At 52.9% G+C, this 14,456-nt stretch overlaps 2 long non-coding RNA genes across 2 annotated transcripts; one reads left to right on the forward strand and one right to left on the reverse strand.

Annotated features, from left to right (window-relative positions):
* Positions 1-860: 860 nt before the first annotated feature.
* Positions 861-7,984, reverse strand: LOC131508445 (uncharacterized). Its single transcript, XR_009260022.1, has 2 exons — positions 7,247-7,984; positions 861-1,276 (listed from the first exon to the last, which is right to left on the reverse strand). It is a non-coding gene; the product is annotated as an uncharacterized LOC131508445 (long non-coding RNA).
* A 108-nt stretch (positions 7,985-8,092) lies between these two features.
* LOC131508447 (uncharacterized) lies at positions 8,093-10,872 on the forward strand. Its single transcript, XR_009260023.1, has 2 exons — positions 8,093-8,423; positions 10,577-10,872. It is a non-coding gene; the product is annotated as an uncharacterized LOC131508447 (long non-coding RNA).
* The last annotated feature ends 3,584 nt before the right edge of the window (positions 10,873-14,456 follow it).

Raw genomic sequence — 14,456 nt, forward strand, 5'->3', positions numbered from 1 at the left:
AATTTATTTTTGGGACAGAGAGAGACAGAGCATGAACGGGGGAGGGGCAGAGAGAGAGGGAGACACAGAATTGGAAACAGGCTCCAGGCTCCGAGCCATCAGCCCAGAGCCTGACGCGGGGCTCGAACTCACGGACCGCGAGATCGTGACCTGGCTGAAGTCGGACGCTTAACCGACTGCGCCACCCAGGCGCCCCTAAATGAACTCCTTCTTAATGAACTCATTGTGTTTCTATCTGCTTTGGGGGTATGGTCTTCCCTTCCCTGGAACGTTAGAGATCTAATAAGACCAAGAAAAAGCCCAAGAGGTAAAGAAACAGATCTCTCCTTCTCTAAGGGAACATTGAATTCATGTAAGTTAAGTGTGAGCCCAACAGGACTCCAGCAAGGCCGGCCAGAGACCCCATGGCAGTCCCCATGCTTGTTACTCTGTGATGGTTTGAAATGTCCTGAGACCTGCAGGCTCTGTGGGAAGGAGGTCTGGGCAGGTGCAGGTGGCCCAGGAGTTGTGTAGCCTCTGGGCATAGAAGAGGAGGAAGGGCTTTTCAGGAGAGCAGAATGGCTGAGCCAGTGGTGTAGAAATGAGCATGAGAACGGCAGGGTGGGAGAGGATGGAAACTGGCCTGGGTGGAGTAAAGCGTCTTTGAGAAATTTGGCAAAAGGACAAACCCAAAGGTGTGAGAGGACGATCAGTGAATGGACGGAGTCAGCATGCCTTAGATGTGGGTACCCACGAATCTAAGGACTGGCTTGCCCCCTCCCGGCTACCCCCTTGCCTCTGCTCTGCCTTTGGGATCCAAGGGACCTTTCGAGAGAGCTCAGTTCTGTTCTGTGCACCCTAGGGGTATGACACAAGGTACGTCGTGTTCAAAATTTTCACAAGAATATTTTGGCATAAGAAGTGAACAATTAGAGCAGAAACTCAGTATGAACAGGAGTCATGCAGAAATCAGAATCTTGAGGGAACCCCTGGGCAATTGCAAAAGTCCCTGACCTTGAGGACTTTCACACACCGAGAGCCGGGATGGAAGTACTTTTCCATTCTTCCCACTGAGGACTGCTAACAGTCATGGATGTTATATATAACCTTTGAAACATGGAGGGAAGAAAGCAGCCTCACTAAGCATCTTGGGGCCCGAGGAATGTTGGTGAGTTCCCTGAGTCTTCTCTCCTCCTCACATATCCCAGTCCAGATGCTGGAGAAGCCGGTGATCAAGAAACACCAATCGGGTCAGGAAAAATCTCTGAGAGAAATCCGCTCCCCCTGGTCCAACAACCTGGAAAGAGGTAACCCAGAAAACTTTCAGACAAGAGCTGGGCTGCACCATCAAATAACACAGAAAGAAATGAGGTCTCACCTCCACTCTGGCCAGCAGAGGCCGGATTTCCACCCTCACCTAGCTGTGATTAGGTACCCTTCTCCTCACTGGGGAGGCATCAGAAGGTAACTGGGAGCTTGGTACTTTGAGCATAGCCCGACATCCACAAGGCACCCACGTTGAAATGTCAGCGGAGGCCACAATGGGTCAGTAACAAGGTGTTCCTCCCAGCAAGGGTTGCATCAGCAGAGGAGAAGCCCAGCCCTGCCAGCTGTAATAAGAGCCCCCCTCCCCCTAATATCAAAGGAAGCCTGGTGGGGGTACTAGACCTCCACCCTCATCTAGCAACAATGAGGTGACACCCCACCAGCCCCACCAGAACGGCGTCAGAGGAGGCCAGTGGAGACAGAAGTTTTAAATAGAGCTCAGAGGGGCGCCTGGGTGGCGCAGTCGGTTAAGCGGCCGACTTCAGCCAGGTCACGATCTCGCGTCTGTGAGTTCGAGCCCCGCGTCGGGCTCTGTGCTGACAGCTCGGAGCCTGGAGCCTGTTTCCAATTCTGTGTCTCCCTCTCTCTCTGCCCCTCCCCCGTTCATGCTCTGTGTCTCTCTGTCCCAAAAATAAATAAAAAACATTGAAAAAAAAATTTTTTAAATAGAGCTCAGAATCTCATAGCATATGTCCCCAAACATACAGGTTTCGATCGCAAGTCCCCCTTTATACCAAGATCTGGGAAAAATGTCAACTTGGATGAGAAGAAATCACCAACAGAAACCAATCAGAGGACGGGCGCCTGGGGGGTCAGTAGGTTAAACAGTCGACTCTTGGTTTTGGCTCAGGTCATGATCTCACGTGTTCATGGGTTTGAGCCCCCCACGTCAGGCTCCATGCTGATGGAGTGGAACCTGCTTGGGATTCTCTCTCTCTCCCTCTCTCTCTGCTCCTCCCTTGCTCTCTTTCCCTCTCAAAATCAATAAAATAAACTTTAAAAAAAAAAGAAACCAGAGGATATAGATGTTAGAATGATCTCACAAAGATTTTAAATCAACCATATGAAAATGTTTCCACAATGAGCACAATTGGAAAATATGAGAAAAATAGAAAGTCTCAGCAAAAAATAAAAGCTTTAAAGAAGCACCAAGCAAATTTTAGAACTGAAAACTGCAATAACCATATTTAAAACTCAATGGATGGGCTCACCAGAACAGAGGGGACAAAGGAAAGAATCAGTGAACTTAAAGCTAAAACAATAGGAATTACTCAATCTGAGCAACAGAGAAAAAAAATAGACTTAAGAAAATGAACAGAAATTCAAGGACCTAAGTAAGGGGCTATAACAGAAGATCTAACATTTGTGTGATCAGAGTCCCAGGAAGAAAAAGAAAACCAAGGCAGAACTGAAAAAGTTGTCAAAGAAACAATGGTTTAAGAATTCTCAAATTTGGCAAAAGACAAAAACCTACAGATTCAGGAAGCTGAGCAAACCCCAAACAGGATAAACCAAAAGAAATCTATGCCAAGACATGGCATACATATTAAAACTTCTGAGAACTGAAGACAAAGAAAAAACTTTGAGAGCAGTGAAAGAGAAATGACATCTTATGTAGAAGGAGAGAACAATTTGAATGTCAGCAGATTCCTCATCAGAAACCATGGAGACGAGCAGGAAATGGCAGAACATTTTTCACGTGCTGAAAGAAATGTCAACCCGGAATCTTATATCCAGTGAAAATATCCTTCAGGAATGAAGAAGAAATCAAGACACGTTCAGAAGAAAGAAAACTAAGAGAATTTGTCACCATCAGACCCACCCAAAAGGAATGATTAAAGGAAGTTCTCTAAACTGAAAGGAAAAAAATGATAAAAGAAAGGACTCTTGGAACATCAGTCAGAAAGAAAGAGCATAGTAAGCAAAAATATAAAGAAATACAATAGACTTTATCTCCTCTTTCGTCTTCTAAGTTGTGCTTGGCAATTGAAACAAAAATCATAACACTATCCGACATGATTCCCAATATATGCTGAGGACATATGTGAGAGAATCATATTAGAAATTGGAAGACTAAAGGGACATAATGGGATTTAAGTCCCACTAAGAAAATGGCAGCATTAGTAAACTGATAAGTTATGTAGGCGTAGTATAATACCTGGAATATCACTAAAATGCCTGTATACACAGATACACTGAAAAGCGCTACATATAAACCAAGTGGAATTTTTTTTAAGGTTCAAGTAACCCACAAGAAGGCAGAAAAAAGAAAACGGAGAGGGACACCTGGGTGGCTCAGTCAGTTGAGTGTCTGAATCTTGATTTTGGTTCAGGTCACGATTCCAGAATCGTGGGATCGAACCCCATGTCAGGCTCTGTGCCGAGTGCGGAACCAACTTAAGATTCTCTCTCTCTCTCTCTCTCTCTCTCTGCCCCCCCATCCTCTCCCTCTCTTCCTAAAATAAAAGAAAAAGAAAAATATTTAAAGAAAAAAGAAAACATTAAAAACAGGAAGAATAAACAAAGACAAAAAAATAAAATGATAGACTTAAGCTCTAACATATAAACAATAATATTAAATATAAATGGTCTAATATACCAACTAAAAGACAGAGACAGGCACAGTGGACAAAACACCCACCACCACAACAAAACTGTGTGCTGTCTGTAAGAAATTCACTTCTAATTTAATGATATAGGTAGGTTGAAAGTGAACACGTGACAAAATATAATGACAATACCAAACACTGGAGAGGGTGTGGAACAGTAAGACGCTCACCAGTTGCTGGACGACCACTCTGGGAACAGGTGGGCAGTTTTTTATAAAATCGAAGGTACATGTATTGTACAACCCAGCCATCATACCCCTGCGCATTTATCCCAGAGAAAAGACATCTTATGTCCACACAAAAAGTTGCACATAGTTGTTTATAGGAGCCTTATTTATAATCGCCCCAACGTGGAAAGAATCCAAACGTCCTACGACCAGCACAGGTGAATGTTTAAGCAAACTGTGGCATACCGGGACCAGCAATAAAAAGGAACAAACCATTAATACCTGTGACAGCTCGGGAGGATTTCAAGGGCATTGGGCTGGGTGGGGAAAGCCAATCTCAAAAGTTCACATGCTAGGGAATGCCATTTCGATAAAATGTGTGAGGTGACAAAACTGGAGACGGGGATCAAATTAGTGGTTGCCAGGGTTAAAAATCGTGGAGGGAGTGGGTGGTTACAACCATAAGGGACAGCATGAGGGGGATCTTTGTGGCAAGGGACGGTTCTGTATCTCAATCACTGTGGACTTACACGAATGGACTTGTGATAAAGGAAGTAAAACTAGGCACAAGCAACCTCGCAATGTCAATTTCTGGGTGTAATATACTGTAGTCACAGAAGATGTTGCCATTGGGGAAACTGAGTGAGGAGTACCGGGGATCTCTTTATAGGACGGTGGCAACTCTCTTCTCTAGATATATTTCGAAACAAAAAGTTAAGAAAAGATTAAAGTGCAAAATCACTTTCTGTACTTTGACTGCATCCACATGTATTCGTATAGATAACAATCAGGAGAGCCCCAAGATTTGTATTCAGGTTAAAAAAAAACCTTAGCCATGAAGATGCTCTTTGTGTTATTATTTTTTCAATCTGTAATGAAACACTATTAAGTTGGAAAAAATTGGTTCGTGTGGCACAGATGTATATGAAAGCATGTGTGTATTCACTTATTCATTCCATAAATACTGAGTACCAAAAAAAAAAAAAAAAAGCATCTGGCATCTTCAGCAATTTTCTGCAATTTGCCAACCTGAGATACAACAGCAACCCCCCAATTCTCAGAAAGCTGTCAGTACCCACGAGATCCCTAGCTGTTGATCCTCTAGCCCTTCTGATGATTTGTAAGCCCCTCCCTCCTCGTAGTAAATCCTTTTCTGCTCGGGAGGGAAAGGGGTACGTTGCCCGAATAATCCTGACATGGTGTGTGTGCACACAGCCTGCACCAGGGTGGGAACTCTGGAAAAGCACAAATCTGATGGCACCACTCCCCTTGCATGGGACCATGAAGTTTCCTGTGTGCCCTTCACCCTTCTGCTGGGAACTCAGGGACATCCCTCCCCATCTAGCTTCATTTCCTGCCACCCCTTGTGCCCCCTCCAAGGCAATTCCACGTCCTCTCCTTGCCTCGCTTCTGTTCTCCTTCTGCTCAGAATGCTATTCCCCGCGCCCTTCCCCTGTCTGTCTCTGGTCAGATTCTGAGGAAGCGTTTTTTTGTTTTGTTTTGTTTTTAATGTTTGTTTATTTTTGAGAGAGAGAGACAGAGCACAAGTAGAGGAGGGGCAGAGAGAGAGAGAGAGAGAGAGAGAGAGAGAGAGAGAATCAGAAGCAGGCTCCAGGCTCTGAGCTGTCAGCTGTCACACAGCACAGTGGGGCTCGAACCCGTGAAGTGTGAGGTCATGACCTGAGCCGAAGTCGGATGCTTCACCAACTGAGCCACGCAGGCGCCCCATTGGAAAAAGCATTTAAGCACATGAGTAAGGGCATGGGGAGCATGAAACATAGCAGGTGACGCCAGAAGCAAGGGAGCCAGGCTTTCCTACTACCGCACCCATCGCCACTGGCTGAGGGTCACCTGGGGGCCTTTGTCACTCTCTGCTCAAAGTGGCAGAACAGCTCCAGTGGCTCTAGAGAAACCTTCACAAGAAGGGTGACGAGTGAGGCTGCTAGAATGCAAAGCCCAAGGGAGTCGGGGAATGGGTGCTCAGAGATGGTCAAGGGATTCACGGGGATCTCAGCTGTGTCTGAGGTCTTGTCCCTGCACATGCAGAGCGAATGTCACCTCCTCTGCAAGCCCTCCCCGGCCAGGACTCACAATGGGAGATGGGTGGCTTGGTGGTTTGTTTAGCATGCTGGGAGCAAGCTGTGGGCCACACAAGTACCACAATGTTAACTTTTATCGTAAGCAGGAGGCCAAAGACATCCATGAACATTGTACTTTCAGGCATCACCAACCTGAGATCAATGTTGCCGTGTGTCTCTGTCGCATGCTACAGTTTTGATTATCAGGCAGAGACGGGCTGCCTGCGACAGACCCACGCACACCCTGGAATCTGGCTCTACCCACGTCCCGTACAGGACGCTGCCAACTGTGGATAAAAGACAAGATCCCCGGTGGATGCCACCGCAATCCAGATGGCCGGTCAACCATCTGTCTTCCTGAGATGGCGAGCCCTTTGAGGACGGGGGCTTGGTCAGCTTTCTCTGCACCACCCGAAACCAACACTGGAGAAAGCAGGGGTCTGATCCTTTTTCTCTTGAGTGCACGACTGAGTGCTCTCTCCAGGGTCCAACTGTTTTCAGCGGAGCAAGATGGGGAGGCTTCTGTGTGGTCCCATCTCCAAAGCCAGAGGTTGGCAGTCTCTCTTCAAGGTCTGATCCACGAAGCAGCTGGAGACCCTCACCAGCAATGCTACACCAACAGCCTTAGACAGAGAGGCGGTGGGCCCCTTCCCCGGGGGGTGGGAGGCCCTGTATTCCTCTGCCACGATCTTTTCTCCCTAGAATATTCCCTGGGCCCCTCCCATGCACAGGTGCCAAGGATGCAACAGCAAACCAAAAGGACAGCCCCTTTGTGGCCATGCTCCCTCTGCCTCAGTGTCCTCAGGGATAAAGAGGAGATGATAATTTCTCCTATGTCACACAGTTACTCCTTGGGTAACAGAGTTAAAATGCATCAAGTGCTTGAACAGTGCATGTTTGGCACCTAGTAAGTGCTAAATAAAACTGCCTTGCCTTTTATTATTATTATTATTTATGAATAATTTTTATTTTATCACTAGCTTAGTAAATAGGGTCATCTTTGAGAGGGAGAAGCACTAGGTAGAATAAAGTAGGGGAAGGATGCAGGTTGTTGGGAGGGGAGCCGCCTTAGATGGGCAGGCCTTACCAAAGCCGTTGCGGCTGAGCGAGACCCCGAATGGTGGAGCGAGCTCCATGGAGCCCTGGAGGAAGCATGTGCAGGCAAAGGGAAGAGCCGTGCAAAGGCCCTGAGGAAGAATCGGTGTGGCCTGTCAGCCATCCTGGCTGGAGCGAGGGAATGGAGCGCACCGGAGAGGAGGCTGGCATCCCCGGAAGAGAGCGGGTCTCACGGGACCTTGAGAGCCACTGGGAGGCATGGGGAGCTCTTCTTTTTCCTGTCCCCCAGGATCGCCAGGCCTTCACCCCGAAGCCGCAGGTGAATGCCCTCTGCCTCTGGCTTCTGGGGAAGGGAAGCACATCCCCGGAGGAGCGGCTATGGATGTCCGCCTGTCTGCGGCCAGAGCCACTTGCCCAGCTCCTCGGTGGGTTTGCGCTCACCAGCACACGTTCAGTGCCGGGCCTCAGTCTGTGGAGCCGAGAGCCACCAGACCGTGTGCCCGGCGTCCGCGCACATCTTGTCCTCACGTCCCGCCCAGCAGAGGCCCACACAAGGCTCCCTGGAGGGTGGGGGCGGCGTGTGGGACCAGCGGCTGTGCCAGCCCCAGGAGGAAGGGGGAGGGGGGAGGGGCCACCAAGAGAGGGCTCTCCGGTGACGCGGGATGAGCTGGTGGAGGCAGCCCTCGGGCGGGCCCAAGGCTCCACTCTGAGCAGAGTCTAGAGACCCTCCTCCTCCCAGCACAGCCCTTCCTTCCAGAGACACTGTCTTTGTCTTTGAGACCCCCCCCCCGCCCGCCGCCCCCGCCCCCCCCCCCCCCCCCCCGCCGACTGGAGCCCCCCGGTTGCTAGGTGACGGGAACTGCAGAGAAGAGGAAGATGGCGGGGCAGGGCAGGGTCCGGTGGGCCCCCTGGCAGGGGTCCCCGAATATCCAGACGCTGGAGGGGCGCACAAACCACCCCTACCCAGCCCTGCCGGCGCTTGGGGACACACCCGCCCCACGGCAGGCAGGCTCAGATGAGCACAGACGCGCCCCCACAGAGGCACCCGGCGGCCCCCCTGTAGGATCACACCCACGCCCGTCAAAGCGAACCAAAACAATCACACGCTCACACACAAACACCCCCGCCCCCGCCCCGCCCCACGCAGATCCAGACAGACGCCAAGCTCACCGCCCGCCACAGCAGGGCTGATCCACGCAGGCATACAGGTAGGGCTGCCCTACTCCTGGACGCACACCCGTGAGCGGAAGGCAGGGAGGCGGTGGGCCTTCCCTTGGCCCCCTGGCCAGGGCTGGAGACACAAAGGGAGCCGCCCCCCAGGGGAGGGAAACCCGGGACACTGTCATGCTCTCGGGACACACTTGCCACACACCCCCCCCCCCCCAGCCCACCCTGGACCTCCGAGGGCGTCCCCAACTGCAGAGGCCACCTTCAGCCCAAACGCAGGGCCTCGCCTCGGTGTCACCAGCCAGCTGCTCACTACGCCCCGTCTGTTCACTTATGTGTGCCTTGAATGAATACTCACTGGATGCTTGGAGACACAGCTGTGGGAGGAAAGCGACTTGCCCTGCCCGGTGACATCCACAATTTAGTGGAAAGCGAACACATCATGCTTATAACACAGGAGGCCTTGACCTAGTTTGGGGGGCGGTGGCCTGAGGAGATGACCTTCGAGCAAGGGTGGATGTGGCAGAGGTGGGGAGGTTCCACGCACGTGTCAGGGTCCTGGGGACAAAGATGGTTCGAGCAGAGACCAGGGCACAAGGAACAAATGAGGGGAGAACGGCAGGGCCGAGGTGAAAATGGGATCAGCAGGTGAGCCTCGTGCCTGGTCAGGATTTCGCTTTATTCTAAATGCAGTGGGAGCCATGGAAGAACCCAGGCAGGCAAGTGGTGTGAGATCTGTAGGAAAGTCCAGAGGGGACACTGCAGGTGGGGGCAGAGAGGAATGGAGAGGGATGGATTTGAGCTGCATGGCCACACGGCTGGTGTAGGGTCATGGGCCTGGTGTCTGTAGGGTAGAGGAGAGAGGAGCAACACGCACAGAGGTTCCAGGGTTCCAGCTCCGGGGGTGGAGGGGGGGGCCCTCACTGACATGGGGCTGGCCTCATCGCAGGGTCTGGGACATGTGCCCAAGCCAACCCCGGACTCCCCCTTGCCCGACCTGTGTCACTCCTCTCTTCCCCGGGGACCGCCACCTCTGCCTTCCCTGCACATTTAAACTCTTCCTCCGTTCCTTTGGCACAAGCCTTGTGCCCGGCAGTGTAGGCATAGGGACCAGGGCCTTTCCCTCACGCCCTCTGACCTCTATTCTGGTCACCGCCTTGTCCTAAGGGAGGGTGGTGGCTATGGGACCAGACTGGGAGGGGCGCGGCCTGGGAGACCAGGCGCGGCCTCCTGGGGGAGCAAGCCGTTACCTAGAGGCTAGAGGACACTTTAGCCTGGTCAAAGTTGGGGTCAGGCATCCCCCAAATGGAGCACCAAACTCGGTGCAGGTCAAGCCGTAGCAGATAGCTGCAGAAATAAGCTAGAACTTCTATGCATACGTACAGGGTGTGAGAAGAGAATGCTAGAACTTGTATTTTGAATGGATGCTTCTTAAAAAAAAAAAAAAAAAAAGGGCTATAACCAGCCTCTCCCTACATCCGGCGAAAGGTGACATATCAGCTTCCTGTGGCCCTACAAGCCCCAGATGTCGCAGGAGACGGGAGACCCACAGAGCAGGGGACACACGCACACAGCTTCATGCTCCTTCAGCGCACTGCCGGGGTAAGTGGATCTGCGGATTCCGGTCTCGGGTTTTAATGAAACTGACCCCAACGAAACGACCAAGGAGCTGAAGAAGTTCCCTGCAAGGGACATGTGGACTGAATTTGAGGCAGGCGTGCGCTTAGGCCAAAATAATGCTGGCACTTTCTTTCACTCCTGGAACGAGCACGTCACTAGGTAAACACGGGGTCTGTCTAATCGGCGCTGACGAGGGGCTGAGCACAGAAATTACAAACTCACGGAGAAGTCCTTTGGCAGTGTGGGTTTGCATCCGTGACCGTGAGCGCCCGTCCTGACCTGGCAGACGTCCCGGGGGAGTAACAGGTGAAAACACAGGTGGCAGGCAGAGCGTGCTTTAAATCCCCCTTGTGATGAAAACAAAGTAATGAGAATAATATACGTTAACGTGTGCACGAAAGCCGGAGGGACGGACGTCAGACCGGGCTCCCCTCTGCAGGGGAGGGTCGTGGCCGTGCCTCTCCTCTGATTGGAATCATTACACTGAGCGCGTATGACAGTTTTAATAAGAGACACAATACAGAATTTTCAGGCGTCTGAAGTTTTTTAATGTTTCATCTTGAAATTACTTTAGATTCGCCGAAGAATCGCGAAGATGAAATGGAGTTCTCAAATACCCTCCCGCAGCTTCTCCTGCTGTTAACTCGCTATACAACCAGGGTGTGTTTTTCATCACTAAGAAATAGACGTCGGTCAAGAGTGTTGACTGAAATTCGGACGTCCCCAGCTTACCCACTCACGCCCAGTCCAGGCTCCGTATCGCACCTGGTCAGCTGGTCTTCTCGTGTCCCCCACTCTGGGACAGCTCTTCTGTCGTCCCTTGTCCTTCATGACTTTGACCCTTATGAAGAACACTGCCCAGTTACTCTGTGGGATGTCCGTGGCTTTCTCAGGATTACACAAGAGCTGTGGGTTTGGGGGGAGAACACCACAGAGGTGGGTGCCTTCTCATCACCTCACATCGGGGGGCGCCTGCTACCTGAATGGCCGATGGTTGGTTGCAGGTGCTGTTGACCTTGAGCGCTGGTTGAGGTGGGGTCTGCCACCTCTATGTCAAGTCTTAGCCAGCTTTCTAGCAGCATGAAATTTCCCAGGGGTGGAGGGATCCAAAGCAGGGAGAGAGGCAGGGCGGGCCAGGTCACTGGTGACCTTGACTGGGTGCCCTGACCTTCTCTCAGAGGGAAAAGGAGTCTGAGGAGTGGCAGCCAGAGACACAGCAGGGTCAACTGTGAGGCATTTAAGCTGTGATGGTGTCTGTGTGCAGACAGGGCCCAGAGGCAAGGGAAGATCCAGGGGGGCAGGGACGTCCAGGTGACAGGGGAGGAATTGGAGAGAAGAGGAAGGGAATTCAAGAGCAAAGGAGGGGTAGGACAGGGAGCACTTCTCTCCCTGGAAGGAGCAGAAAGTCTTAGAAGTTGCGCTCCTGGGGACACAGTCTGCCCTCCCCACTAAATCCACCTCTGCGCAGAGGTGGCCACACCCACTGCGGCCAGTGCATAAACAAAACATGTCACCCAGCTGCCTACAGGTGCCTGGTGGGCTCCCCGTGTTCTGGGCCTGCTGATCCCCGTGCAGGGATTTGGGGAGGGAAGGACGCTGGCCCAGGTGACACAGTCAGGGCAGGCCAGGCCTGGGTCATGGTGGAGTCCAAAGCCCAAATCTCTCCCCAAATCCTGCAGGCCTTTTCCTCCGCCTCAGCCACTCGAGGTGTGGACAGGCTACCCTCCTGCAACCATCCCGGGGCCCTCCAGGCCTCCAGGCTCCCTGAGTGTTCAAAGCAGGCCCAGGGGTGGAGGGTGTGTGGGTAGCAGGGTCAGAGTTACCCTTTGTTGTGTTAACAAACCACTGGGAACTTAGTAGCAAACAACAGCAACCATTTAATTCAGCACTGGGAGTCTGTAGGTCAGGAAGCCTGCTAGAGCCCAGTGGGGTGTTCTGCCTGTGCTTCGTGTCTGAGACCTCAGCTGGGAAGGTTGAAGGCTAGTGGTGACTCAAACCTCAGGGGCCGGATGGGGGGGGGGGGTTCCCTTCACTCTCGAGCCTGGAGCCTGGGCTGGGGCGACCGGAAGGCTGGGTGCGGATGGGGCTTGGGCTTCGACGCAGCATGGTGGCTGGGTTCCCAGAGGAGCATCCTGAGAATGAGTATTCCAAGAATCGAGGTAGAATCCTGGGACCTGCTGTTCCACCACATTCTACGGATGCAAGGGAGCCACGGAAGGCCAGCCCAGATTCAAGGCCAGGCATGGGGGCAGCGGAAGGACGAGGTCACACTGCAGAAGAGACTGGGGAGTGTCATGGGACTCCCTTTGGAAACGAGACTGGCCCCAGAGTCCTTCGGCCCCTGTGTGGATGTGATCCCGGGCCTCTGATCCCACGGCCAGCTTCCCCACTCCCACCGCTGCTGCACAGCATGGGCCCAATCCATTCTACCCTCCGTCTCCCCACTCGATGCCCCCTTCCCCAAAGCGACTTGAAGCCCAGAGCTTGCCCCTGGTGGGGTCTCTGCATTCAACTGGGGCCACACAACCCCCCCCCCCCCCACCTTAAGACGGGGAACTTGGAGTCAGACAGCCCTACATTCTTTCTCAGTCCTGCCCCTGACCTGCCTCACTGCCTTGAATTAACAGGTTCTTGTCTCTGGGTCTCAGATCCTCTGGTCCCAGGCCCCGGGGGGGGGGGAGTGAGTGCCTCCTTGCACGTCACACACCCACCCTAGTCCGGTTCACACAGCGGCCTCCCTCCGTGCACCCCCAGCCGCCCCCTTATGCACCTGGAACCCAGCCCTGCGGGAGGCTTACAGCCCACCCCTTTCCCGGAACCCAGGCCTGGCTGTGACTGGGGTGACCAGAGCCTAGAGTGGATGCTGCTGCAAGCTTATCCACCTGTCGGGAGGCGGATGGTCCACAGCAGGTGTCAGGGGTGCTGGGGGCACAACCCCGCCCCCATGGAGGCCCCGCCCCAGGGCAGGAGACCGACAGTATACATCAACCAAATCAGATAAACACCAGGCCAAGGTCAGTGCAGCTGAAGAAAGACCCCACCGGGCAGTGAAGCCGAGGAGCGGGAAGAGGACCCTGAAATGGAGACGAGCACGCAGGGGTTAAGGAGGGAGGGCTCTGGTGGATGATGTCTTAGTGGTTCATCAGTTCACAGTTCGGGAGGCTAGAAGTCCAACGTCAAGGTGTGAGCAGACTCCGTGTCTGGTTCACAGAGGGCCCCCCTCTGTCCCTGTGCTCCCGTGGTGGAAGGGGCGGGGAAGGGGGCGGGGTTCGCTGGGGTCCTTTCCTAAGGGCAGAATCTGTTCCTGAGGCTCCTCCCTCTGGGACACAATCGCCTCCCTGAGGCCCCGCCCCCCACCTGCCATCACCCTGGGGTTAGGATTTAACGCACTGATTTGTGGGGGACACACTTTCTAGTTCACACGAAAGGAAAGGGGAGGAGGAGGCAGGACTGGCAGGGACAAGCCGGCTGGGAGACGTGGCTCCAACCAACCTTACAGGAAGCTCTGTAGTCAGCCGATCCCTTAGAGCCGCCCGCGTTGGGAGGAGCCCCCACATCAATCACTCACAGGAAGGGGGTGACCTCCATGGGGCAGGTTTCTGCACCTGAGGGCAAAAAGCTCTCACCCCAAAGCTGCGGTCTGAGCAGCCTGCCATGGTCTCCCTCACAGGTGCTATTTTAATTACTAGGAAGGCTTCCGCGGCAGTTGACTTCATGCGTCAACTTGACTAGGCCATGCTAGCCACGCTGTGGTCGAACACCAGTGCAGATGTTGTCGTGAAGGTATGTTTTTGGATGGGATTAACACTGAGGTCAATAGACTTTGAGTAAAGTAGATTCTCCTCCGGAACGGGGGTGGGCCTCGTCCAATCAGTCGAAGGTCTGAATTCTGTGGGCAGATGGCCTTCAGACTCAGGCTGCAGCATCAACCCTTCCTGGAGTCTCTGGCCCGCTGGTCTGCCCTAGAGATTTCAGACTTCACCAGCTCCCACCATCAGGTGAGCCAGTTCCCCGAATTAAATCTACCTCGATCCGGGCACCTGAGTGGCTCAGTCGGTGAAGCATCCGACTTCGGCTCAGGTCATGATCTCACAGTCTGTGAGTTCCAGCCCTGCGTCGGGCTCTGTGCTGACAGCTCGGAGCCTGGAGCCTGCTTTCGATTCTGTGTCTCCCTCTCTCTCTGCCCCTCCCCTGCTCATGCCCTGTCTCTCTGTCTCAAAAATAAATAAAAACATTTTAAAAAATTTAAATGTACCTCGATCTCTCTAGATCTCTCTGCATGCACACACACTCGTGGCAGGATAGCAAGAAAGGCCTGAGCGGTGGGGAAAGTCAAAGTCGTCAGCAGAGCAGCGTGAGGCCTGTGAGGGGCACAGACTGGCACTTGGTTCTATGTGGAGCCGTGTTTGAGAGAAAAGGGATGCTTCCTCTGGTCACCTGTTGGAGGACAGACT

The sequence above is a fragment of the Neofelis nebulosa genome, chromosome 4 (assembly GCF_028018385.1).
Source record: "Neofelis nebulosa isolate mNeoNeb1 chromosome 4, mNeoNeb1.pri, whole genome shotgun sequence".
In the NCBI taxonomy this organism is placed as follows: domain Eukaryota; kingdom Metazoa; phylum Chordata; class Mammalia; order Carnivora; family Felidae; genus Neofelis; species Neofelis nebulosa.